At 43.6% G+C, this 27,895-nt stretch overlaps 1 long non-coding RNA gene across 1 annotated transcript; it reads right to left on the minus strand.

The window, feature by feature from the left end:
- On the minus strand, positions 1–27,409 carry LOC107130639 (uncharacterized). The gene is made up of 3 exons (XR_001492999.4): positions 27,211–27,409; positions 14,364–14,434; positions 1–129 (listed from the first exon to the last, which is right to left on the minus strand). It is a non-coding gene; the product is annotated as an uncharacterized lncRNA (long non-coding RNA).
- Positions 27,410–27,895: the final 486 nt, after the last annotated feature.

Consider the following 27,895-nt stretch of genomic DNA (forward strand, 5'->3'; position numbering starts at 1 on the left):
GGAGACTATTACCTGAAGTAGGGTTTGGGGAGCAGTTACCAGGAACAGGGAGAAGAGAACATTGCAGAGTTAGAGGTCCTGAGAAAAATGAGGGCTTCCAGTCGAGGGACACAGCCAATTCAAAGATACCTGGTGGGGAAGGAGGCAAGGTGATAAATACCCTGACTTTCCTCTCTTCTTTCTTCTTTTTTTGTTACTGAGACTCTGAACTGGCTGAATCCAATCAGAATGACAGTGGACTTGGCAACTGATCATTACGGTCCATACTATTCAGGCTCCTGGGCAGAGAGCAACACAGAGAAGGCTGGAAACTGGATATGGTGGGGCAAATAGAAGCTATCAGGCATAGAGAGCAATCTTGGAGGTGTCACTGAGCAAAATGAAGAAATGTAACAGTAAAACCGATAGTCACTCAGGCTCCTCTTAAAGGGTTCCTAGATGGAATGACACACTGGTAGTAGTGAACACACCTACCATCCAGATCTTGGTTTCTAAATACCATTGTCACATAAAAAGAACCAGTGTTCCTTGGAAAAATGGCTGTCTCTATGGCTGTGACAGGGAAAACACAAGATGAGCTGGGCATATCTTGTTTTGCCAGAAAGTAAGGAAGAGCTCAAAGACTGAAGGCTGCCAGGTGTGGTCGTGTGTGCCTGTAGTTCCAACTACTCAGGAGACTAAGGCAGGAGGATGACTGAGTCCAGGAGTTCTGAGTTGTAGTGCACTACGCCAATCAGGTGACTGTGCTAAGTTTGACATCAATATGGTGATCTCTTGGGAGCCAGGTTACATAAGAATGTATGTAACCAGGTTACATAAGAAGGGGTGGACTGGCTCAGACTAGAAATAGACCAGATCAAAATTTCCTTGCTGATTAGTAGTGGCATGGTATCTGTGAATAACCACTGCATTCCAGCCTGGGCAACATAGAAAGACCCTGTGTCTAAAAGGAAAACAAAAAGTTTTGAGGGTACATGTCAAAAGGACATAGGAGTCAATTTGAAGAAACTTCCGCTGGCCAAATCTGTGACAATTTGGACAATATTTAACTATTTGTAATAATAGTTACAGATTGAGGCTGGGCACAGTGGCTTGCGCCTGTAATCCCAGCACTGTGAGAGGCTGAGGTGGGCAGATCACAAGGTCAGGAGTTCGAGACCAGCCTGGCCAACATAGTGAAACCCCGTCTCTACTAAAAATACAAAAAATTAGCTGGGCGTGGTGGTATGCACCTGTAATCCCAGATACTCAGGAGGCTGAGGCAGGAGAATTGCTTGAACCCAGGAGGCGGAGGTTGCAGTGAGCCGAGATTGTGCCACTGCACTCCAGCCTAGGTGACAGTGCGAGACACCATCTCAAAAAAAAAAAAAGTGTTACAGATTGAACCTCAGAGTAAAATAAGTGTATGTGAACATACAGTGATATAAATTTTTAAATGAATGAATAAATAGGGAGAATGCTCTACCTTATAGTAAAAGTATTAAGGCATGTTACTACAAAGTACTAATTAACTATTAATCAGTGAACACAATGTACTCATTAATTAATTTTATAGTGGAGAAACTTGGTGAACACATTAACCAAGTGATGAATATTATCATCGGGGCTAGATATGGTGGCTCATGCCTGTAATCCTAGCACTTTTGGAGGCCAAGGCAGGCAGATTGCTTGAGACCAGGAGTTTGAGGCCAGTCTGGGCAACATGGAGAAACCTCATCTCTGCAAAAAATACAAAAATTATCCAGGTGTGGTGGTGTGTGCCTGTAGTCCCAGCTACTTGGGAGGCTGACATGGGAGGGTCAGGTGAGCCCAGGGAGGTTGAGGCTGCAGTGAGACATGATTGTACCACTGTACTCCAGCCTGGGCAACAGAGTAAGACCCTGTCTCAAAAAAAAAAAAAAAGTTGTCATCAATAATGAAGCACAAGTCCTGTGCCCCTGATGTAATGTAATGAGAAAACCACATCATTACTTCTATGGTATTCTTTGCAATAAAAAAGCATACATCTTGAAGAAACATCAGACTTACCCAAACTAAAGGACAATTAAATGGTTAGTAGCCTGTACTCTTTAAAAATGACAAGTGTTTGTGTTTGTTTGTTTCTGTTTTTTGTTTTTTGAGACAGAGTCTTGCTCTGTCACCCAGGCTAGAGTGCATTGGCATGATCTCAGCTCACTGCAACCTCCGCCTCCCGGTTCAAGTGATTCTCCTGTCTCAGCCTCCCAAGTAGCACCACCATACCTGGCTAATTTTTGTGTTTTTAGTAGAGATGGAGTTTTACCATGTTGGCCAGGCTGCTCTCGAACTCGTGACCTCAGGTGATACATCTGCCTTGGCCTCCCAAAGTGCTGGGATTACAGGCATGAGCCACCGAGCCTGGCATAAAAATGGCAGGTTAATAAGAAACAAAGAAAGTCTGAGAAACAGAAACTGATTGAAGGAAACTAAATGGATATCATAACAGTCCCTGGGACTGTTCAGGGACTGTAATGGCCTGGATTTGACACTGGTCAGGAAGCAGGTGGCGTTGAACCTTCTCAGAGGCTCTGAAGGGAGGGGAAACAGTAGAAGTTTAGCACCCGAGTTCTTCTTGGCACCACTTCTAAACCAGAACAGCCTGGGCAACATAGTAAGACTTCCATCTCTACAAAAACAAACAAACAAACAGACAACCTCTGTATTTTTTTGTAGAGATGGGGGTTTTGTCGTGTTGCCTAGGCTGGTCTCAAAACTCCTGGACTCAAGTGATCCTCCTGCCTCAGCCACCATGCCTGGCTGTACATTCATCTTATTAATAATATACCTCTGTGTCTCTTACATGGGTATATATTAATAAATTCTAAGAAGTGTACTTCTTGGTCAAAATGTGTAAGTGTTCTAAATTTTATTAGACATTGGAAACTTGCCTTCCAACATATCTCATTTTGTAATTCTTAAAGTTGGATTGGGAAATATTGACTCTAGCCATCCTAATCTGTTATCTTTTTAGGCTCCTATGGGTCCCATTTTGGATATTTTTGGTTGTATTGATTTTATCTCTTTTTGCTCCATTATATTGCTTCATTTCCCCTTTGTTTTTCCTTTATCCCTCTTTGATGACTCATCTTTTTGCTATTCAGCCAGAATCTGGGTCTGGAGGAGTGTGAACCATGGAGGGTTTACATTATAAACAAGAAATCGCCTCTCAGCTGCTCATGCACCTGCTCCCTTGGCCTCCTGTGAAAACAGATGTCCCAGGGCAGTTACAAGGCTCTTTCAGAATTTCCTCTAAGGAGATTTTGCAACTCAAGGGTAAAGCCTCTTCAGGACCATAAGTTCCATGGTGAGGACAGCATACTTCATCTGCTTGAAAACTATTGGTTATTGACATGTTATACTATTTAGTATTTATATTAAAATTTTGCTTGTCAGAAAGTCCAAGGACTTTGGTTGGATTTTAGGCAAAAATGTCAATATCAGGCCACAAGACAGAGAGTGGCGATAGCAGGGAGGAGGGTCTGTTCAGGGACTGTAATGGCCCAGATTTGACACTGGTCAGGAAGCAGGTGGCATTGAAACTTCTCAGAGGCTCTGAAAGGATGGGGAGCAGTAGAAGTTTAGCACCCAAGTTCTTCTTGGCACCACTTCTAAATCAGTTATTTCTAGCCTTTTGTGAATGATTCTCCTCCTTGACTTGCAGAATCACAGGATTCTCTTAGATGCTAATACTTCCAGCTCTCTTTCCTTACCTTGGAGGCTTGGGAGAAGCTGGCTACAGTGAAGGTCATCCCTTAAAGGATATTTGATGGGCCCATTGTTCTCATGCTGGGTGGTTCTTTCCATCTGACAGACTCTCCATCTAACTACTGAGAATGGTCTAGAAGGGCAGGTTTCAGGGAGAAGAGGCCCCCTCTCACTTTCTAACCTTTAGCCATGGCTCCACTCTGGAAAGTTCTTGAGATACAGGGACATGGCTAAGACTGATCTGTAAAAATTGTTTACTCATCTCTTTTTTAAAAAAATTACCTCCAAGGTAAATAGAGTTTCCGAAAAAAAAATGTAAAACAAATTTTAGAATCTATGCTTTGCTGAAAATGTTCTTGATTTTTTTATATTTGTCTCCCCACAAAGAATTTGCTGGGTTCATTAAGCACAGCTTTCTAACTGATGTGCCCACATGGGTTGCCCTGCTCTCAATATTGAATCCCTCAGCCCTCAGGTAATCAAATGGAGCTTGGACCAGCCTGAGCTCCCAAGATGGCTATCTCTGGCTATGAGCAGAATCTTCAGTTTATCTAAATGTGCTATTTAATATGTGCCAAGATGTTTAAAAGTTTGTGAAGTTCCGCCTTTGAGAATCATCCTTCAGCACGTTTTTTTCTCCCTGACACATATAGAAATAAGTTGTAAAGTCCTTCTAATGTGTCCCAACAATGTCGTGGAAGTAGCTTGCCTTCTCGGTGGGGCTGGAACTCAGGCAAGTACCCCTGAACAGGGCTATATCACAACAGCTGCCCCAGCAGCTCATTGCTCTGGAATCACTGTGCTATTGTTGGTACTATTAATATTTAAGCAGGAGGCTTGGTGTAGCTGCCTGCTGAAACCCAGGCAGCCTCAAGCCATGTGGCTCATAACCCTGTCCTACTGTCAATGTGGCTAATGCTATTTATACCAACTCCTCTGCAGGCCACAGTAGTCCTTCTCCATGTCACAGTCTGTTAAAGATTCTCTTCATTGAAAGGCCAGGCACGGTGGCTCACACCTGTAATCCCAGCACTTTAGGAGGCTGAGGCGGGTAGATGATTTGAGGTCAGGAGTTTGAGACCAGCCTGGCCAAAATGATGAAACCCCATCTCTACTAAACATACAAAATATTAGCTGAGTGTGGTGGCGCGTGCCTGTAATCCCAGCTACTCGGGAGGCTGAGGCAGGAGAATCGCTTGAACCTGGGAGGCAGAGGCTGCAGTGAACCAAGATCGCGCCATTGCACTCCAGCCAGGGCAACAGAGTGAAACTCTGTCTCAAAAACCAAAAAAAGGCCGGGCGCGGTGGCTCAAGCCTGTAATCCCAGCACTTTGGGAGGCCGAGGCGGGCGGATCACAAGGTCAGGAGATCGAGACCACAGTGAAACCCCGTCTCTACTAAAAATACAAAAAATTAGCCGGGCGCGGTGGCGGGCGCCTGTAGTCCCAGCTACTCAGGAGGCTGAGGCAGGAGAATGGCGGGAACCCGGGAGGCGGAGCTTGCAGTGAGCCGAGATCGCGCCACTGCACTCCAGCCTGGGCAACAGCGTGAGACTCCGTCTCAAAAAAAAAAACCAAAAAAAAAAGATTCTCATCGAACTGGCTTTCAGATGCACTTGAAAAATCTTTTCCCTGCACTCAAGCTTGCCAGTCAAATGTATTTGTTCCAAGAGGCCTCTCTCTAAGACCTTGAACCAACAATCTGTTTTCCCCTCTATGTGGAAGTTCAGAAGCCAGTCCACCAGCCCTGTGTCCTATCCTCATGGTGAGTCACTCCCCCAGGATCTTGTTGTACTATCCAGCTCTTTGCCCAGCCTAGTCCAGACTTGTCTTCAAAACATTGCGCCTTAGAAAGAAAGTGAGTTAGTGTGTGTGTGTGTGTGTGTGTGTGCGCGCGCGCGCGTGTGTGTTTACAAGGAAGCGAGGAAGCAGCAGGACTTTCTCAAATGTGTTTCTTCCATCACAGGCATTGTTATACCCTTTGCTATCACAGGGAGAACACAGTTTATTGGAATTTTTGAGGTTTGCATTTTCTTGGCCTGGGCTTTTGACTTTGGGTTTGGGAATCTGTTTAGGTTACACTGCCTGGGCTCAAGTGGGAGTACCATTCCTTGAGGTTTGTACGGAACCTGAACAGCACTATTATTATGAGATTTGGGATCAAAGGGGTGAACTCTTTGAGGAGATCCTAAGGGTTTCCAGCAAGTTATAGAAGAAATGTGTTTGCTTCCTCCTTTCCTTTCTCCTCATTTATTTTTTAAACCAGCTATGTGTTGGTTGATATGAGTTTGAGTGATGTATGCTTATCTTCTAAAGAGATCAGAAGGGTAGGTGTTCTTTCATTGCCAATACTTTCTCCAAATGGCAGTGACCCGGAGAGATAACTGGCCCGCTGGGTAATTATTACCAGAAAGAAGCATTAGAGCTCAATTGTTCTTCCTTTCAATTTTCTCCATGTTTATTGCTTTTGATAAGCAATTGGCTGACTTTTTACTGGTGTATAAATAACCATTTCAAGGCCGGGCTCAGTGAATCACGCCTGTAATTCTAGCACTTTAGGAGGCTGAGGCAGGTGGATCACTTGAGTCCAGGAGTTTGAGAATAGCCTGGGCAATATAGCAAAGCCCCATCTCTACAAAAAAATTAACAGGACATAAATAAATAACCATTTTATGTAACAGTTTTCCTCATTTATCTACCTTGGAGTTTACTTTGCAGAAATTTTGTGTTGAAAGAAAATGGCAGGAAGTAGAGCTATTCGATGTGGGTTATTTTATGAATGATTTACTAAAAACCATTTGTTGTTCACAAGGAAGTTTGGATATAGCTGCTTTAAAAATTGTCCAGGGGCCAGGAGTAGTGGCCCACGTGTGCAATCCCAGCACTTTGGAAGGCCGAGGTGGGCAGATCACCTGAGGCCAGGAGCCGGAGACCAACCTGGTCAACACGGTGAAACCCCGTCTCTACTAAAAATACAAAAATTAGCCGGGCATGGTGGCAGGCACCTGTAATCCCATCTACTGGGGAGGCTGAGTAAGGAGAATTGCTTGAACCTGGGAGGTGGAGGTTACAGTCAGCCGAGATCGCACCATTGCACTACAGCTTGAGTGACAAGAGCAAAACTCCGTCTTAAAAAAAAAAAAAAAAAAAAGGCCAGGCACGGTGGCTCATACCTGTAATCCCAAGGCTGAGGCAGGTGGATCACCTGAGATCAGGAGTTTGAGACCAGCCTGACCAACATGGAGAAACCCTGTCTCTACTAAAAATACAAAATTAGCTGGGTGTGTTGGTGCATGCCTGTAATCCCAGCTACTCGGGAGGCTGAGGCAGGAGAATCGCTTGAACCTGGGAGGCAGAGGTTGCAGTGAGCCAAGATCACGCCATTGCACTCCAGCGTGGGCAACAAGAGCAAAACTCTGTCTCCAAAAAAAAAAAAAAAAAAAAAAAAAAAAAAAAAAAAAAAAATTGTCTGGACTAGGCCAGGTGTAGTAGCTCACACCTGTAATCCCAGCACTTTGGGAGGCTGAGGCAGGTGGATCACTTGAGGTCAGGACTTTGAGACCAGCCTGGCCAACATGGTGAAACCCCATCTCTATTTAAAAAAAAAAAAAAAAAAAAATAGCCTGCTGTGGTGGTGTGTGCCTGTAATCTCACTGTAATCCCAGCTACTCAGGAGACTGAGGCACGAGAATTGCTTGAGCCCTGGAGGTGGAGGTTGCAGTGAGTCGAGATCACACCACTGCACTCCAGCCTGGGCAACAGAGTGTGTGATTCTGTCTCAAAAAAAAAAGAAGAAGAAGAAGAAAAAGAAGAAGAGGAAGAGGAAGAAGAAGAGGAAGGAGGAGGAGGAGGAGGAGAAGAAGATTGTCCAGGTTTGCCTTCTATGTCACAGGCTATGGAAAAAAAAAAAAAAATCCCAGGCTGAAAATATGGAGTAGAACTTCATATGGGAGCTCTGGAGATTGCTTGTCCATTGCTCCCTCCAGTGGACATGGGTCGGCCTTCTCGTAAGATCTGATTCCCTGTTCATTTCCTTAGCCGTCACCAAAGTACGTAACTCTGTCTTCAGACTACTCATCTCTTGGCAAACTAGAATCACTGTGGAGCACATAGCTGGCCAGTTGCTAGATAGCAGCTTTGTATCACCCAACACATAAGAGAATCCATAGCCCTCCAGGGCTATTTGAAGAACATGTAACTGAAAAGCAGGTTAGTTACTTGCCACATAGAGTTCAATTAACACGAGTGAAGTCTGTTCCAAAAAGTGATTTTATTCCCAAGCTAGCTTGGGGAAAGGGGCATAAAGTGTCCTGCCTTTAAATGCGCCACTTCACCTTTAGAGTAGAGAGTGGACGTTTTTATAAGGGAGGGGAGGAAATGAGCAAGAGGGGGATGCCCCCGCTTCCAGGCAGTTATCTACTAGGCAGTTGAGTTGGCGCCTTCCTGGCAGAAGCAAGTTGTAAAAGTGGCCAAGTGGGCTGGGTGTGACTTCCAAGGTGACCCCCTGGAGATGAGAGTTCCCTAGGGGCATGCTTTACTTTGCAAACTGATTGTCAGCTCTCCAGGAGAGATCCCTCTTAGAGCGCACAGTTACATGACCTTGCCCTGTAGGGAATGTCTGGTGAGAGGAGGTGAAAGGTTATATTTGCATTTCTAACGGGCTACGTAGGATACAGGGAACAGGGGGAAAAGGAAGAGAAGAGAAAATAATAAAATGATTAAATTATCTCGTAGAAAAATGGGGATACTCAGTTACAGAAACACAGTCCATTCACTCTTTCTGAAAGTCTAAAATCTACCCCTAGACTAAACCAGACCACAAGAAAGCTGGACCCCATCAAATTGATTGACACAAGGCATACACGGATGCTACACAAAAGGAGGTCCCTAACCCAGATCAGAAAGGTCAGGGAAGCTTTCCAGAAGAAGTGATGTCTAAGGCAGCACCTGAAACACAAGTAGGCATAATAGTAGGCAAAGAAAGATGAAGTAAAAGAGAACTAAGAGGTGAGAGAGCGAGCGCGGATTGTTAGAGGAACTGAGGACAGTTCAGTGTGGCTGGAGCACCATATAAGGTAGAGAGTAGCAAGAGATCAAGCAGGCAGGCAGATGCCAGATTATGCAGAAACAACTATGTTGAGGGTCTAAACTTTGTCCTGATGGCAATAGGAAGCAATTGGAGAGTTTTATGTAAAGGGGATGACAGTCTGAGATGTGCCTTTTTGAAAAACTATTGTGGTTGCACTGCAGTGATGGAGGGGGCGATTGGAAAAGACAAGACTGAAAGTTGGAAGACTGCTTGGGAAGCTGTCCTAGTAGTCTAGGTGGGAGACGACAGTAGGTGGAGAGAAACTGTTCTATTGTCAGGAACACCATCTGTGTTGCCTTGGAGTGCCCACAGTCACAACCTCTCACTTGGTTTTCATGTTCCCTGTTTGCACCAGCATTTGTGTATTTATAAGGATCACTCAAAGTGGTTTATTTTTTAAAAAAAAAAAAAAAAAAAAAAAGCACAATAGCTAAAGACCGCACAAGTTACAGGCATAATTTTGTTTCCTGGGAGATTTTTGGAAAATAGAAAAGATTCCATTTTCCCATTTTAATTTTGTTAATCTGGGGCTTACATTTATTCAAAAGCTACAACATGCTCAAAGTTTCATACTATGACAAATTAGGAGCCAGCTTCCATTCCTCTCTCCCTTCCCTCTCACCTCTGGGGAATAATCAAGTCCTGTAAACACTCCCTAGGAAGTGTCTCACAGTCTTTCCACTCCTCTCTATGCTCCTGCCACCATCACAGTTCAAGTTGCATCATCTTTTCCTTCAAAAGACCCCTAATTGTGTCCCTTCCTTCAGGATTCCGCCTTTCTAGCCATTTTCCACTCTACAGCCAGAGCGAGCCTTCTAAATGTAAAATGATTATGTCTCCCCATCATTCTTTAAATGTTGAAAATGACTCTTCATCATCCTTGTGATAAAAAGCAGGTCTCTTGACTGGGCGCTGTGGATCACGCCTGTCATCCCAGCACTTTGGGAGGCTGAGGCAGGTGGGTCACGAGGTCAGGAGCTCGAGATCAGCCTGACCAACATGGTGAAACCCCGCATCTACTAAAAATACAAATATTAGCCGGGCATGGTGGCACACACCTCTAATCCCAGCTACTCAGAGGCTGAGGCAGGAAAATTGCTTGACTCCTGGAGGCGGAGGTTGCAGTGAGCCGAGATGGCACCACTGCGCTCCAGCCTGGGCGACAGAGCAAGACTCTGTCTCAAAAAAAAAAAAAAGCAGGTCTCTGCTGTTCCTTCTTCAGACTGAACTTTTACCACTCTCATCTTGCATTCTCTGCTAAAGCTTTTCTGAACCCTGTTCTCCCTTGTTACAGCCATACCTCACCTCCACGATTCAAGAAAGCTATTCCCCCTACTTGGAATGTGGTGTGTGGTATATTCTCCTCTTATTTTGGTTATATTATTATATTGGTTATATTATTCCTTCTCCCAGCTCTCAGCCTTTTGTTGTTGTTGTTTGTTTGTTTGTTTGTTTTTGAGATGGAGTGGCACGATCTCAGCTCACTGCAACCTCTGCCTCCTGAATTCAAATGATTCTCCTGCTTCCACTTCCCAAGTATCTGGAATTACAGGCACCACCACGCCTAGCTAATTTTTGTATTGTTAGTAGAGACAGGGTTTCACCATATTGGCCAGGATGGTCTCAAATTCTTGACCTCAAGTGATCTGCCCACCTCAGCCTCCCCGAGTGCTGGGATTACAGTCATGAGTCACTGCGCCCAGCAGCTATCAGTCTTGTCTCTTCAGCCATAGTTTTACAATTCCCAGATTTGGCTAAATCCCCTTGTGATGTTGTTATAAACATCGACAGTTCCCCTATCAGAATCTCCACCACATTGTTAATTTTTTTAAGTGCATCTCCTTCCTGACTGACCATTCGTGTCTTGTTCTCCTTCATATATTTCCTGGTATAAAGAAGGTTAAAAAAATGCTTTGAATTAAAAATAATGAAACAATCTTGAAAAAGAAGAACCAAGTTGGAAGGCCCACACTTCAATTTTAAAACCAACTACAAAGCAACAATAATCAAGACAGTGTGGTACTGACATATGGATGATATTGTGGTGAACCCCTATTAACCTCAGTTGGGAAGGCACCAGGTTCAAAAGGCCAAAGAGAGTCCCAGAGCCAGCAAATGAGACATGGTGTTTTATTAGAGGGATTACATATGGGGGCGAGAATCCAGTGGCAGTGGGTTGGGCAGGAAAACCACAACCACTTGCAAAAAGCACTTTGTAATTTATACACATTTGCACTCAATACCCTACCCTTAACAATCACCACTTGGCAACCTTCATTTAACCCATAACTCAGGGCCTCAAGCCCCTATATGGCCCGTGTTCCACGGGACTGGCTGGAGATGCAGATGTTACTCACAGAGAAAGAACAAACCTCCAGGCTGGCTATTCCTGAATTCCCTAGCTCAGAACACACATTCAGGTGCATCTGCTATACAGGCTTATTGAAAGGTTGTGCTTGTTATTACTATCAGGTGCATTTATCCTACGGCTGGGCGTATAGTTCAATGGAATACAGTTGACATTCTGGAAATAAACCCATGAATCTGTGCTCAACTGACTTTTTAACAACAGTGCAAAGACTATACAATGGGGGAAAGAATTTTTTTTAATAAATGGGTTTGGAACAACTAGATATACAGATGCAAAAGAATGAAGTTGTACTCCCATGTCACATGGTATATAAAAATTAACTTAAAATGGACCAAAGACCTAAATGTAAAAGCTAAAATTGGCTGGGCACAGTGGCTCACACCTGTAATCAATCCCAGCAGTATGGAAGGCTGAGGCAGGAGGATCCCTTGAGGCCAGGGGTTTGAGACCAGCCTGGTCAACAAAGTGAGACCTTATCTCTAATAAAAATTTTAAAAATAGGCTGGGCACAGTGGCTCATGCCTGTAATTCCAGCACTTTGGGGGGCCAAGGCGGGCAGATCACAAGGTCAGGAGATTAAGACCATCCTGGCTAACACGGTAAAACCCCATCTCTACTAAAAATACAAAAAATTAGCCGGGCGTGGTGGTGGATGCCTGTAGTCCCAGCTACTCTGGAGGCTGAGGCAGGAGAATGGCATGAATCCGGGAGGTGCAGCTTGCAGTGAGCCAAGACTGCACCACTGTACTCCAGCCTGGGCGACAGAGCAAGATTCCATCCCAAAAATAAATAAATAAATAAAAATTTAAAAAATAATAAAAAATACGCAGCCATAAAATAGAACGAGATGGGCCGGGAGAGGTGGCTCACACCTGTAATCACAACACTTTGGGAGGCCGAGGTGGGCAGATCACTTGAGGTCAGGAGTTTGAGATCAGCCTGGCTAGCATGGTGAAGCCCCATATCTACTAAAAATACAAAAAAAAAAAAAAATTAGCTGGGCATGGTGGCACACCTGTAGTCCCAGTCACCTGGGAGACTGAGGCAGGATAATGGCTTGAACCCAGGAGGCAGAGGTTGCAGTGAGCCAAGATCATGCCATTGCCCTCCAGCCTGGGCGACAGAGCAAGATTCTGTCTCAAAAAAAAAAAAAAAAAAGTTAGCCTGGCGTGATGGCACACGCCTGTAGCCCCAGCTACTCGGGATGCTGAGGCAGGAGAATCACTTGAACTGGGGAGATGGAGGTTGCAGTGAGCCAAGATTGCACCACTGTACTCCAACTTGGTCGACAGAGCAAGACTCCATCTCAAAAAAAAAAAAAAAAAAAAAGAACAGATCATGTCTTTTACAAGAACATGGATGGAGCTGGAGGCTGTTATCCTTAGCAAACTAACACAGGAACTAAAAAGCAATTAACTCATGTTCTCACTTATAAGTGGGAGCTAAATGATGAGAACCCATAAACACAAAGAAGGAAACAATAGACACTGGGGTCTACTTGAGGGTGGAGGGTGGGAGGAGAGAGAGGAGCAGAAAAGATAACTATTGGGTCCTGGGCTTAATACCTGGGTGGTGAAATAATCCGTACAACAAACCCCCATGACACGAATTCACCTATGTAACAAACCTTCACATGTACTCCCGAACCTAAAATAAAAGTTTAATAAATAAATAAATAAAAATAAAAAGTAAAAAAGCCAAAACTATAAAACTCTTACAAGAAAACATATGGCTAAACCTTCACAACCTTGGATTTGGCAATGTTTTCTCAGATATAACACCAAAAACATAAGCAACAAAAGAAAAAAATAGATAAATAGGACTTCATCAAAATGAAAATCTTTTGTGCTCAGAAAACACTATCAAGAAAGTGAAGACTCAGAGAATGGGAGAATAGTTTTGCAAATCATATATCTAATAAGGGACTTGTAGAACTTTTTTTTTTTTTTTTTTTTTGAGACAGAGTCTTGCTCTGTCACCCAGGCTGGAGTGCAGTGGTGCGATCTTGGCTCACTGCAAGCTCTGCCTCCAAGGTTCAAGTGATTCTCATGCCTCAGCCACCCAAGTAGCTAGGATTACTGGCATGTGCCACCACACAAGGTTAATTTTTTTGTGTTTTCAGTAGAGACAGTGTTTCACCATGTTGGCCAGGCTGTTCTCAAACTCCTGACTTCAAGTGATCTTCCCACCTTGGCCTCCCAAAGTGTTGGGTTTTACAGGTGTGAGCCACCACAACCAGCAGAACTTTTTTTTTTTAAATTCATATAGCAATAATAAAAAGACAACACAGTTTACAAACGGGTTGGATAATTTACAAATGCAAAAGATCTTAGTAGACATTTTTCCAAAGAAGATGTCAAAATGGCCAATAAACACATGAAAAATGTTTGATGTCATTAGACATTAGGGAATGCAAATCAAAACCACAATGAAATACAATTACACACACCAGGAAGGCTATAATCAAAAACATTAATAATAACAAGTGTTGGTGAGGATATGGAGGAATCAGAACCCTCATATATTCCTGGTGAGAATGTAAAGTGGTGACACCACTTTGGAAAATAATCTAGTAGTTCCTCAAAAAGTTTAACATAGGCCAGGTGTAGTGGCTCACGCCTGTAATCCCAGCACTTTGGGAGGCTGAGGTGGGTGGATCACCTGAGGTCAGAAGTTCGAGACTAGCCTGGTCAACATGGTGAAACCCTGTCTCTACTAAAAATACAAAAATCAGCCAGACGTGGCGGCATATGCCTATAATCCCAGCTACTCGGGAGGCTGAGGCAGGAGAATCACTTGAACTCGGGAGGTGGAGTGTGCAGTGAGCCGAAATCGTGCCATTGCACTCCAGGCTGGGCAACAGAGCGAGACTCAGTCTCAAAAAAAAAAAAAAAAAAAACCTTTAACATAGAGTTACCATATGATCCACAAATTTCATTCCTAGAGAAATGAAAACATGTGTCCACACAAAAACTTGGACATGAATGTTTATAGCAGCAATATTCATAATAGCCAAAGGGTGGAACAACCCAAATTGTTCATCAACTAATACATGGATAAACCACTTTGGATATGTTCATACAATGGAATATTGTTTGGACATTGTCTTAGTTTGCTTTGTGTTGCTAAACAGAATACCACAGATTGAGCAATTTACAAAGAAAATAAATTCATTTCTCACAGTTCTGAAGACTGGGACATCCAGTATCAAGGGGCTCACATCTGGCAAGGGCCTTTGTGCTGTGTCATCCCCTGGCAAAAGGCAGAAGGGCAAGAGAGCATGAGAGGGCAAGAGATAGCACTTGCAGGCATAAGTCCTTTTGTAATTATCATTAATCAATTCATGAGGATGGAGCCCTTTGCTACATTCAAACAATAACAGCCATAAAAAGAAATGAAGCACTTATACATGCTACAGTATGAATGATCCTTGAAAACATTCTGCTAAATGCTGAGAGGCTAGTCACAAAAGACCGCATATATGATTTCATTTATGTGAAATGTCCACAACAGGAAAATCTGTAGAGGAGGAAAGTAATAATTTACCTCTGATCACTGCAGTAGCTTTATGTCACAAATTTTGATACGTTGTATTTTCATTTTCATTCAGCTTAAAATATTTCCTAATTTCCCTTATGATTTCTTCTTTGGTGGTTGTTTTTTTTTTTTTTTTTTTTTGAGACAGTCTCGCTAGTCACCCAGGCTGGAGTGCAGTAGTGCAATCTTGGCTCACTGCAACCTCCACCTTGTAGGTTCAAGTGATTCTCATGCTGCAGCCTCCTGAGCAGCTGGGATTACAGGTGGCCGCCATGACATCTGGCTAATTTTTGTATTAGTAGAGACAGGGTTTCACCGTATTGGTCAGGCTGGTCTTGAACTCCTGACCTCAAGTGATCCAACCACCTCGGCCTCCCAAAATGCTGGGATTACAGGCGTGAGGCACCGTGCCTGGCCTCTTTTTGGGATATTTAAAAAGGTGTTGCTTAACTTCTAAGTATTTGGGGGTTTTCTGGATTTTTTTTTTAGTTTCTTTAAATACAATTACCTTTGATCTGAAATCACTATAATTTCAATTCTTTTAATTTATTGATACTTGTTTTATGGCTGAAAATATATTGTATCCTGGTGAATATCTTACGTAAACATGAAAAGAATACATATTATGCTATTGTTGGGTGAAATATTCTATAAATGCAAACTGAGTGATTGACGGAGGTTTTGTTTTTGTTTGTTTGTTTCTTTGTTTTTGAGAGGAGTCTCGCCCTGTCACCCAGGCTGGAGTGCAATGGAGTGATCTTGGCTCACTGCAACCTCCGCCTCCCGGGTTCAAGCGATTCTCCTGCCTCAGCCTCCCAAGTAGCTGGGGTTACAGGCACCCGCCACCACACCTGGCTAATTTTTTGTATCTTTAGTAGAGATGGAGTTTCACCATGTTGGCCAGGTGGGTCTCGAACTCCTGACCTCATGATCCACCTGCCTCAGCCTCCCAAAGTGCTGAGATTACAGGCATGAGCCGCTGCGCCCAGCCTTGACAGAGTTTTTGACATCTTCTACATGCTTTCTGATTTTTCATCCACTTTCTTTTTTGTTCGTTTATTTTTGTTTTTGTTCTTTTTTTTTTTTTTTTAAACGGAGTTTCACTCTTGTCCCCCAGACTGGAGTGCAGTGGCGCGATCTCGGCTCACTGCAACCTCCACCTCCTGGTTTCAAGCAATTATCCTACCTCAGCCTCCCGAGTAGCTGGGATTAAAGGCGTGCACCACCACACCCGGCTAATTTTTGTATTTTTAGTAGAGACGGGGTTTCACCATATTGGCCAGGCTGGTCTCGAATTCCTGACTTCACGATCTACCTGCCTCAGCCTCCCAAAATGCTGGGATTACAGGTGTGAGTCACCGCACCCAGCCTGTTTTTGTTCTTTTCAAGACAGGGTTTCACCCTGTTGCCCAGGCTCGAGTGTAGTGGCACAATCAGGACTCACTGCAGCCTCAACCTTCCAGGCTCAGGCAGTCCTCCCACCTCAGCCTCCTGGGTAGCTGGGACTATGGGCATGTGCCACCATGCCTGGCGAAATTTTATGTATTTTTAGTAGAGACAGGTTTGTTCATGTTGCCCAGGCTGGTCTCAAAATCTTGGGCTCAAGCGATCCACCTGCCTCAGCCTCCCAAAGTGTTGAGATTACAGGCATGAGACCCCACTCCTGGCCCACTTTCTATTGATTACTGAAAATTGAGTGTTGAAATTTCTAACTCTAAATGTGGTTTTCTCCATTTCTCCTTTAAGTTCTAACAGTTTTTGCTCTGTGTTTTTCAAAGTTTTGTTATTGGGTACATACACATTTAAGATTTTAAAATCTTCTTGGGGAATTGAATTTTATAGTTATGAAATCTTCCTTTTATTTCTGTAATATTTCTTGTTTGAAAGCTTATTTCAGGCCTGGCGTGGTGGCGCACGCTTGTAGTCCCAGCACTTTGGGAGGCCAAGGTGGGCAGATCACCTGAGGTCAGGAGTTTGAGATCAGCCTGGCCAACATGGTGAAACCTTATCTCTACTGAAAATACAAAAATTAGCTGGGTGTGGTGATGTGCGCCTGTAATCCCAGCTACTGGGGTGGCTGAGGCACAAGAATCACTTGAATCCTGAAGGTGGGGGTTGCAGTGAGCTGAGATCGCACCACTGCACTCCAGCCTGGGTGACAGAACGAGACTCTGTCTCAAAAATTAAATAAATAAATTAGCCATTTAAAAAATTAAGAAAATTTTTAGGCCGGGCGCAGTGGCTCACGCCTGTAATCCCAGCACTTTGGGAGGCAGAGGCGGGCGGATCATGCGGTCAGGAGATTGAGACCCATCCTGGTTAACAAGGTGAAACCCCGTCTCTACTAAAAATACACAAAAAATTAGCCGGGCATGGTGGTGGGCGCCTGTAGTCCCAGCTACTCTGAGGCAGGAGAATGGCATGAACCCGGGAGGCGGAGCTTGCAGTAAGCCGAGATCTTGCCACTGCACTCCAGCCTGGGGGACAGAGCAAGACTCCGTCTCAAAAAAAAAAATTAAGAAAATTTTTAAAAAGAAAGCTTATTTCTGCTAGAGCAGTGACTCACGCCTGTAATCTCAGCACTTTGGGAGGCCAAGGTGGACAGATTGCTTGAGCCCAGGAATTTAAGACCAGCCTGGACAATATGACAAAACCCCATCTCTACAAAAAAATACAAAATATTAGCTGGGCATGGTAGTGCATGCCTGTAGTCCCAGCTACTCAGGAGGCTGAGGTGGGAGGATCACTTGAGCCCAGGAGGTAGAGTTTGCAGTGAGCCAATTTTGCACCATTGCACTCTAGCCTGGGCGACAAGAGTGAAATTCCACCTAAAAAACAAAAACAAAAACAACAACAACAAAAAAAAGAATTGTAATGCCAGGAGTAGTGGTTCATGACTGTAATCCCAGCACTTTAGGAGGCCCAGGAAGGCAGATCACCTGAGGTCAGGAGTTCAAGACCAGCCTGGCCAACATGGTGAAACCCCACCTCTACTAAAAATAAAAAAAATTAGGTAGACTGTGGTGGCTCACTCCTGTAATCCCAGTACTTTGGGAGGCCAAGGCAGGTGGATCACCTGAGGTCAGGAGTTCAAGACCAGCCTGACCAACATGAATAAACTCCATCTTTACTAAAAATACAAAATTAGCTGGGCATCGTGGCGTGTGCCTGTAATCCCAGCTACTCGGGAGGCTGAAGCAGGAGAATTGCTTGAACCCAGGAGGCGGAGGTTGCGTTGAGCCAAGATTGTGCCATTGCACTTCAGCCTGGGCAACAAGAGCGAAACTCCATCTCAAAAAAAAAAAAAATTTGCCAGGCATGGTGGTGCACACCTGTAATCCCAGCTACTTGGGAGGCTAAGGGAGGAGAATAGGTTGAACCCTGGAGGTGGAGGTTGCAGTGAGCCAAGATCGCACCATTGCACTCCAGGCTGAGTGACAGAGTGAAACTCCAACTTAAGAAAAAAAAAAGAATTGTATATGAGTATCCTCCCACGTCCTTGTTCCTATCATTTTTTATGGTGATTGTTATACATTTTATTTCTCCATATATTATGAGCTTCACAATACCTTGTCACTAATTTATATTTTAAAATTATCTTTTAAAGAATACTAAACATGAGAAAAATCATTTATATTCAGCAAAATATTGTATTTTTCCAATATTTACTTTATGTCAATTCTCATGTCACCTTGGTATCATTTTCCTTTTCACCTGAAAACTTCTTTATAATATTTTTATAGAGTTCGTCTAATATTAATATCAATAGAGCATCTCAGATTATTTCGAATCTAAACATATTTTTATCCCACCTTCATTTTTTTTTTTTTTTTTTAAAGAGATGAGGTCTCATTATGTTGCCCAGGCTGGCCTCAAGTGATCTTCCTGCCTTGGCTTCCAAAGTGCTGTGATTACAGATGTAAGCCACTGAACCCAGCTGCAGCTTCATCAAGAAGTCTTCTGTCAGGCTGGGCATGGTGGCTCATGCCTGTAATCCCAGCGCTTTGGGAGGTTGAGGCAGTGGATCATCTGAGGTCAGGAGTTCAAGACCAGCCTGGTTATCAAGGTGAAACCCCATCCCTACTAAAAATACAAAAATTAGCTGGGCATGGTGCCTCATGCCTGTAATCCCAGTTAATTCAGAAGGCTGAGGCAGGAGAATTGCTTGAACCCAGAAGATGGAGGTTGCAGTGAGCCAACATAGCACCACTGCACTCCAGCCTGGGTGAAAAGCGAGACTGTCTCAAAAAATAAGAGAAGTTTTCTGTCATTCATTCTTATCTCAGTTCTTCTATACATAATCTTGCTCCACCCTTCCCTCAATTCTGGTTGCTTTAGGACTTTGTCTTTATCACTGGTTTTCAGAAATCTGATTGACATGTGCATCAGTGCCATTTTCTTTATATTTCTTCTGCTTGGAGTTTGTTGGGATTTTTTAATCTGTTGGTTTATGGTTTCATTAAATTTAGGAAATGTCAGGCATTGTTTTTCAAATAATATTTTGCCCCTTTTCTCCTTATTTTTCTGGAACTCCAATTACATGTATGTTAGGCAGTTTGCTATTATCTCATAGATCCCTGAAGCTGGTTTTGGTTTTTTTGCTTGTTCGTTTGTTTTTGTTTTTTGGGTTTTTTTGGTCAGTCTCTTTTTTTGCCATGTTTCTTTCTTTCTTTTTTTTTTTTTTTTTTTTTGAGAAGCAGTCTTGCTCTGTTACCCAGGCTGGAGTGCAGTGGTACGATCTCAGCTCACTGTAACCTCCACTTCCTGGGTTCAAGCAATTCTCCTGCCTCACCTTCCTTAGTAGCTAGGATTACAGGTGCCCACCACCACGCCCGGCTAATTTTTGTATTTTTAGTAGAGATGGGGTTTCACCATATTGGCCACTCTAGTCTTGAACTTCTGGCCTCAAGTGATCCACCGCCTCGGCCTCCCAAAGTGCTGGGATTACAGGCATGGGCCGCTGTGCCCGGCTGCCATGTTTCATTTTGGATGGTTTCTGTTGTTGTGCATTCAGTTCATGCAAAAAATTTTTTCTCTGCTGTGTCTATTCATTTCAACCATTATACTGTTATTATTACATAGTGTATTTTCATGTCTACAAATTCTATTTTAAAATATCTTCTATTTCTGTCATCATTTTGTTAAATGTTTTCTTTACGTTCTTGAACATGTAATAATAGCTGTTTTAAAGGTAATTCCATCTTCATTATCATTTCTGGGTCTCTTTCCATTGATTTATCTACTGGTTATGTGTTATATATTCTGCTTTCCATGAATAATAATTTTTTATTGGTTCCTAGATATTCTCAATTTGCATTGTTATATGCTGGGTTTGTTATACTCCTTTAAAAAAATGAACTTTTTTTTAGCATTCAATTAAATTGCTTGTGAATTAATTGGCATAAGTGGGACTTCTGGGATATATTGTTTTCTCCTTTTTTAAATCTGGGTGCTGGTTATGTGGGTATGCTTATTTTGTAAAATTTATCAAACTTATTTATGATTTGTGTATTTTTCTGCTTATATGGTACATTAACATATATTCAATTTTAATACCTTTACTTTTAGAAATGTAAAGGGGGCTGGGCACAGTGGCTCACACCTCTAATCTCAGCACTTTGGGAGGCCAAGTTGGGAGGATTGCTTGAGGCCAGGAGTTCAAAACTAGCCTGGGGCTGGGCACAGTGGCTTACGCCTGTAATCCCAGCTCTTTGGGAGGCAGGTGAATTACTTGAGGTCAGGAGTTCGAGACCAACCTAGCCAATGTGGTGAAACCCTGTCTCTACTAAAAATACAAAACTTAGCCAGATGTTGTGGTAGTGGCCTGTAGTCCCAGCTACTTGGGAGGCTGAGGCAGGAGAATCACTTGAACCTGGGAAGCAGAGGTTGCGGTGAGTAAGATTGTGCCACTGCACTCCAGCCTGGAAGACAGAGCAAGACTCTGTCTCAAAAACAAACAGCAACAACAACAACAAAAACAGCCTGGGCAATATAGCGAGACTCCATCTCTACCAAAAAAAAAAAAATAATTGAGAGAGAGTATTCCTCTTTTTTTTCCTCCACTTTGATTCTCCTCAGAAGATGATGGGGGGCTCAAAGCATATCAATGCACTCAAAGGGGTGATTCTGGGTAAGTGAGTATGCAGATTCTCCCGTAGGTAAGTCATCCCACGATCTACACTTGGAGTAGACCAGATTATGGCCCAATATTCAAGCTATTTTCTTCAATTCAGTTTTGCAAATCACAGGATGGATGATTTGTCTCTGACAGACTTTGACGTCTTCTTTATTGATTCGAAACTTAAAAGGCAGAAAGAAAAGTATTTTCTTTTCTTTCCTCTTTTTTTTTTTTTTTTTTTTTGAGACAGAGTTTCGCTCTTTTTGCCCAGACTGGAGTGCAATGGTATGATCTCGGCTCACTGCAAACTCTGCCTCCCAGGTTCAAGTGATTCTCCCGCCTCAGCCTCCCAAGTAGCTGGGATTACAGGCATGCGCCACCACGCCCGGCTAATTTTGTATTTTTAGTACAGACAGGGTTTCTCCATGTTGGTCAGGCTGGTTTTGAACTCCCAACCTCAGGTGATCCACCCACCTTGGCCTCCTAAAGTGCTGGGATTACAGGCGTGAGCCACCGCCCCCGGTGAAAGAAGAGTATTTTCAACAAGACCTCAAATGAAAATCAGACATTCTAGTAATAAATGGGACTTAGACATCTTTGACCCCTCCATGTGTCTAAAATTTAAGTTTCATTTTAAAACATGAAAATAATGATATGTCTGTTTCTGAACCCCTGGATTGAAAATTTACACATGGATGAGTTTCATAATTTCACATGCTTAATTGCTCATTAAGGTTACCTTAGCAACTGCTACATCAAATGATAGCTTTTGACTGGGCATGGTGGCTCACACCTCCCAAAGTAGTCCCAGCACTTTGGGAGGCCGAGGCAGGTGGATCACTTGAGGTCAGGAGTTTGAGACCAGCCTGGCCAACATGAGGAAACCCTGTCTCTACTAAAAATACAAAAATTAGCCAGGCATGGTGGTGCATACCTGTAACCCCAGCTACTCGGGAGGATGAGGCAGGAGAATCGCTTGAACCCGGGAAATGGAGGTTGCAGCGAGCTGAGATCATGCCATTGCACTCCAGCCCAGGCAAAGAGCAAGACTCCGTCACCAAAAAAAAAAAAAAAAAAAAAAAAAAGGAAAAACAAAAAGGTAGCTTTTACAACTCTGACCTATAGAGAGCTTTCTTAAAGCAACTCGAAGGCCAGGTGCAGTGGCTTACGCCTGTAATTCCAACATTTTGGGAGGCCTAGGCTGGTGGATCACCTGAGATCAGGAGTTTCAGACCAGCCTGACTAATATGGTGAAACCTCATCTCTACTACAAATACAAAAATTAGCTGGGTGTGGTGGCACATGCTTGTAGTCCCAGGTACCCAGGAGGCTGAGACAGGAGAATTGTTTGAACCCAGGAGGCAGAGGTTGCAGTGACCAGAGATCGCACCACTGCACTCCAGCAGCCTGGGTGACAGAGCAAGACTCTGTCTCAAAAAAAAAAAAAAAAAAAAAAAAAAGCAACTCAATAGCATTAAGTAAAAAGTGATACCTTTATGAGCTACTAAAATGTGTATGTGGCTGGGCATGGTGGCGCAGGCCCATAATCCCAGCACTTTGGGAGGCTGAGATAGGCAGATCACTTGAGCCCAGGAGTTTAAGACTAGCCTGGGCAACATGGAAAGACCCTATCTCTACAAAAAAATAGTAAAATACAATCTGTATATATCAAATAAAAATTCCCAATAAAGTATGAAATTCTCTAAAGCTTTATACGTGAAATGTATAACATGTAATTATCCTTTATTATAGCTAGAGTGGGCTTCTCTTATGAACTGTGGTACAGTGTACAAATTTTTGATCTGATCATTTCTGAACAACAGAAGGAAGACACCAGTGACATCAACAACATATACAAGTTAAACTTTCATATGTATGGTCTGAATAAGAAAATTCCACTTCAATAAACAAAAAAGGTGTTTTTTTCAATTACACTGCTAAGTTTTTGAGATATCAAATTGAGTAAAACACGGCCTAACATCTTAAGAAGTTTACAGTCAGGTAAGAACAATTCATTTTTTCATTCAGCAAATATCATAGCACATCCGTATTGTGCCAGGGAATTTTCTAAGAGCTGGAGGTGGAGAAGGGTGCACAGTGAGCAAAATCGACAAAAATCCCCATCCTTATGGGAATTTACATTCTCATAGAAAAAATAAACAATAACCAAATAAATATATATATTGGATGGTAAAAAATGCAATTGAGAAAAAGTGGAAGGAGGATAAAGTGTATGTGTATATGTTGTGTTGGGGAGGACACAGTTGTCATTTCTTTTCTTGGATGGTGGAAAACCTCAATATATTTAGACTTAGTGAGCTGGAATCCACTTATATGATCCCAGTTTTGTTGGCACCACTTAAAGCATCATGGTAGGTCTAGTCTAAAGTATGCCTTCTTCTCTCCCAAGCAAGTTGACCTTGGCCATGTCAGGGTCCCAGAGCTGCTTCACCTCTTGCCAGATCTGTCCTGACAACCACAGTAAGCACCAAGTGCTGGTGCCTTCCACCTTCTTTATAACCCACTGGGAAATCAGGGGCAAACTTATAGTGGCACAATGGTTGTTCTTCTTTCTGGAGAACACTTCTGAAGGTACATGGCCTGCCTTCGAAGTCAGTGTTCTGGGTCACTCAAAGGTGGGAAATGTGTGGATCTTTTCTTCTTTTAACCATGGATTTCTTTCTGCATGGCCTCTTGGCTTTTAAAACCTTCTTTGTGGCCAGATGTGGTGGCTCACACCTGTAACCCCAGCACTTTGGGAGGCTGAGGCAGGTGGATTACTTGAGTCCAGGAGTTCGAGACCAGCCTGGGCAACATGGCAAAACTCCATCTCTACAAAAAAACACAAAAATTAGCCAGGCATGTGGTGCATGACTGTAGTCCCAACTACTTGGGGAGCTGAGATGGGAGAATCGATTAAGCCCAGGAGGTCAAGGCTGCAGTGAGCCATGATTGTACCTCTGCACTCCAGCCTGGGCAACAGAATGAGACCCTGTCTCAAACGAAAACAAAAACAGAAACCACCGTTTTTGCTTCAGTTTTGGGAAGCACTTATCTCCTTTCTGAATCTTCTTAGAAACAGTTCCATTTTCAAGTAGGTAGTCAAGGAAGGCTTCCAGATAATGTATTATTTAAACAAAGACTTGAAGGAAGTGAGAGAGCTGGGCATACAGCTATGTGGGGCAAATGCAGAGGCCCAGGGGTAGGAGTCTGCCTGGTGTGTTTAAGGTAGACATGAAAACATAATTGTGATAAATGGTACTTGTGGTAAGGAAAGTACTCCCAAGGAAAAATTGCTTAGATTTTACTTTGTATTACTTACGCATAAACAGTACTTTCACTTTAAGGATTTCAGCTGTATTTAAATACAAACAGGAAGCTGGCTGCAGCAGCCCAAACCGGTAATCCCAACACTCTGGGAGGCCAAGGCAGGAGGATTGCCTGAGGCCAGGAGTTCCAGACCAGGCTGGGCAACACAGAGAGACTCTGTCTTTAAAAAAACTTAAAAAATAGCTGGAGTGGGCCAGGCGCGGTGGCTTATTCCTGTAATTCCACCACTTTGGGAGGCCGAGGCAGGCAGATCACGAGGTCAGGAGATCGAGACCATCTTGGCTAACACTGTGAAACCCTGTCTCTACTAAAAATACAAAAAATTAGCCAGGCGAGGTGACAGGTGCCTGTAGTCCCAGCTACGCGGGAGGCTGAGGCAGGAGAACGGCGTGAACCCGGGAGGCGGAGCTTGCAGTGAGCCAAGATCATGCCACTGCACTCCAGCCTGGGTGACAGAGTGAGACTCCATCTCAAAAAAAAAAAAAAGCTGGGGTGATGGTGCATGCCTGTGGTCCCAGCTACTCAGAAGGCCAAGGTGGGAGAATCCCCTGAGACCAGGAGGTTGAGGCTGCAATGAGCCATGTTCACACCACTGCACTCCAGCCTGGGCAACAAAGTGAGACCCTGTCAAAAAATTAAAATAAAAAATAAGCTGGGTATGGTGGCTCACGCCTGTAATCTCAACACTTTGGGAGGCCGAGGTGGGTGGATTACTTGAGGTCAGGAGTTCAAGACCAGCCTGGCCAACATGGTGAAAATCTCTCTCTACTAAAAATACAAAAATTAGCCAGGGGCATGGTGGCATGTGCCTGTAATCCCAGCTACTCAGGAGGCTGAGGCAGGAGAATCACTTGAATCCGGGAGGCAGCGGTTGCTGTGACCCGAGATAGAACCACTGCACTCCAGCCTGGGCGACAGAGAGAGAATCCATCTCAAAAAATGATCATAATAAATAAATAAATAATAAACAGTGACTAACCAATATGATAGTAAGATAGACACATTTATTATGTCAATTCTATGCATCTGAAAGCAGAGAGAAAATATAAATAAAAGGAAAAGTGAGGGAACGGTCACGGTAGTTCACGTCTGTAATCCCAGCACTTTGGGAGACTGAGGCAGGCAGATCACGAGGTCAAAAGATCGAGACCATCCTGGCCAACATGGTGAAACCCCATCTCTACTAAAAATACAAAAATTAGCTGGGCGAAGTGGCACGCACCTATAGTCCCAGCTACTCGGGAGCCCAAGGCAGGAGAATCCCTTGAGCCCGGGAGGCGGAGGTTGCAGTGAGCCGAGATCGCACCCCTGCACTATAGCCTGGCGACAGAGTGAGACTCCATCTCAAAAAAAAAAAAAAAAAAAAAAAGAAGTGAAAGGAATAATACTGGGTTGGTGCAAAAGTGATTACGGTTTTTGCCTTAAAAGCAGTGACATCAGGTCAGGTGCAGTGGCTCACGCCTGTAATCTCAGCACTTTGGGAGGCCAAGACGGGCGGATCACCTGAGGTAGGGAGTTTGAGACCAGCTTGACCAACATAGAGAAACCCCGTCTCTACTAAAAATACGAAATTAGCCGGGCATGGTGGCACATGCCTGTAATCCCAGCTACTCGGGAGTGTGAGGCAGCAGAATCACTTGAACCCAGGAGGCGGAGGTTGTGGTGAGCCAAGATCATGCCATTTGCACTCTAGCCTGGATGACAAGAGCGAAACTCCATCAAAAAAAAACAAATAAAATAAATAAAAGCAGTAAAAGCAATGACATCAACCTAATAGCAGGGCATGGAAGCTATTTTGCCTGAGTAAAGATTCCCAGCTTTGCACTGGGCAACTTACTGAACTGCTCTTTGCCTCAGTTTCCCACTTTAAAATTGAGATAATAATAGTGCCTCTGTTATGCGGATTAAATAAGATAATACATAGGCGAGAGGAATGGTTCGGAAAATTTAATGTGTATACAGATCTCTTTTAAATGCAGATTCTGGGAGTCTCCATTTCTTTTTTTTTTTTTTTTTTTTGAGACGGAGTCTCGCTGTGTCACCCAGGCTGGAGTGCAGTGGCCCGATCTCGGCTCACTGCAAGCTCCGCCTCCCGGGTTTACGCCATTCTCTTGCCTCAGCCTCCGAGTAGCTGGGACTACAGGCGCCCGCCACCACGCCCGGCTAGTTTTTTGTATTTTTAGTAGAGACGGGGTTTCACCATGTTAGCCAGGATGGTCTCGATCTCCTGACTTCGTGATCCACCCGCCTCGGCCTCCCAAAGTACTGGGATTACAGGCTTGAGCCACCGCGCCCGGCCGGGAGTCTCCATTTCTAACAAGCTCCTGGGGCTGCTGACTCTGCTGCTCCACAGACCACACCTCTGTATCTAGGTTGTAAGGCACGTAAAACAGTGCCTGGCACACAGTGTGCGCTGAATAAATTTAACTATGATTATATTTTCACACAGTTGAGTTGGCAGGGAAACTAGATTAAAAAGCCAATAAGTTTCCCTCCTTCTCTATCAGATGTTTCCTGACGATACTGTATCCTTGAATAGAATTCTACTGCATTCTGAGTTCAAGTGATGAATGTGCATATGGATAACAAGTTTTCATTTTTAAAAGCTCTCAATAGCAGCTTGAAGCACTATTCTTGAATGTATGGTTTTAAGCCATGTCAAAGTACATAATACCGTGTGCATAGTAGGCATTTATTTAATACTTGGATCAAAGAATGTCCAGGCTATCTAAATAAATCATCTTTCTAGGAATAAACAGTGCTGCTGGAGTTCAGTTTTATTTAATGCGGTGGCATGTATGCCAAACTATGACTTCAAGAATGTGGCAATTGTGTTCTAAAATCCAAAGTATGTTACACTAATCTAATTGCGTTAGAATCTCATGCAAGGCTGACTATAACCCAACTACTTCCTTCTTCCTGTGCGGCTCAACCCAGACTTTACAGGCTAACAGTGCCCTCTACTGTTCAACAACCAGTCGGTGCTACTAAATCCAATCCATGAAGCTGCAAAATCAGAATTCAGACAACTGAGTTCACTTACCACACAAACGTAGCTTGCATCTGCCTTTAGAGGACAGAGGGCCGTCATCAAGGAGCGGTCCATGCTAGGAGGGACTGAGACTGATTTCTGGGCCACCATTGTGAAGCTGACCAGGATCCCCAGAGAGGAGAGAAAAGCTCGTTGCTGTTTTCCCCTGAAGCACTAACAACCTACAACCTCCCTTTCTCCACACTGACCTGGTCTTCACCCTTTGTCCTCCCCCTCCTTAAGGTTAGTTGCATCGTCAGCCTTTTCTACTTCTCATTCCACCTGCCAAACCGTAATTCTCCTTTGGAGAAATCTGGAAACACAAAAGTCCTCGGGATACAGCCTCTTGCCACTAAGCATGGGCAACTGTTCTGTGACTGTGATTAGATCCTCTAGTTTGTAGCACCTCAACTTTTGTTTTCAAAGCTTTTGAGTATATTCACAGAGGTGCGCAACCATCACTGTAATCTAATTTTAGAGCATTTTCATCACCCCAAAAAGAAATTCTGAGCCGGGCACAATGGCTCATGCCTGTCATCCAAGCACTTTGGGAGGCTGAAGTGGGAGGACTGCTTGAACTCGGAGTTCGAGACCAGCCTGGGCAACATAGTATAGTAAGACCCTGTTTCTACATAAAATAAAAAATCAGTTAGCTAGGTGTGGTGCTGTGCACATGTAGTCCCAGCTACTGGGGAAG

Source organism: Macaca fascicularis, chromosome 8, assembly GCF_037993035.2.
Source record: "Macaca fascicularis isolate 582-1 chromosome 8, T2T-MFA8v1.1".
NCBI lineage: Eukaryota > Metazoa > Chordata > Mammalia > Primates > Cercopithecidae > Macaca > Macaca fascicularis.